The sequence below is a fragment of the Vombatus ursinus genome, unplaced genomic scaffold (genome assembly GCF_900497805.2).
Source record: "Vombatus ursinus unplaced genomic scaffold, bare-nosed wombat genome assembly UNPS02005286.1, whole genome shotgun sequence".
Taxonomy (NCBI): domain Eukaryota; kingdom Metazoa; phylum Chordata; class Mammalia; order Diprotodontia; family Vombatidae; genus Vombatus; species Vombatus ursinus.
The window spans coordinates 13616236-13617014 of record NW_020945064.1 but is presented as its reverse complement, the minus strand read 5'-3'; positions in this window follow the sequence as shown (position 1 = coordinate 13617014).

Sequence of the window (779 nt, the reverse complement as noted above, 5' to 3'; positions counted from 1 at the left end):
ACATTTCTGGAGTCAATTTCCTCTTTTCTCACCTCTCAACTTTTAGCAATCTGGCCTCTTCACTCCTGCACAGATAGGACTCTCTCCAAGTCATCCCCGTGGTGCCATACCTGATGGCCTTTTCTTAGTCCTCATTCTTCCTGGTCTCTATGCAGCATTTGACTCTGCTGACCTTCCCCTGCCTTCCTACGTGCTTCCTCTTCCTTGGTTTTTGTGACATTGCCCTCTCTTGGTTCTGTTCCTACTTACCTAGCTAGCTTCTCTTTAGTCTCCTCTGCTGCATCATCATCACATCCTACCTCATCCAATACCTACATCTCCAATGGTGGACATTCCCCAAGGCTCTGTCTCTGGTCCTCTTTTCTCTCTAAACCTTTTCTCTTGATGATCTCATCCTCTCCCAAGGATTTAAATATTATCTCTATGTGGACTTCTCCCAGATCTATTGTATGTATAGTTGTATAAATCTAAGTTCAAGCTTTTGATCTTTCTTTTTTTAAATAATATTTTTTCTCCCCAATTACATGTAGAAACCATGTTTTAACATTTGTTGTTTTCTTTTTTAAGGTTTTGAGTTCCAAATTCCTATTTCTCCCTCCCCTCTTCCTGAGACAGTAATTTGGTATAGGTTGTACATGTGCAATCTTGTAAAATATTTCCATATTAGTCATTTTGTGCAAGAAGAGTTGAAAAGACAAAGAGGAAAGAAAGAACAAAAGAATGAAAGAAAGAAAGGAAGGAAGGAAGGAAGGAAGGAAGGAAGGAAGGAAGGAAGGAAG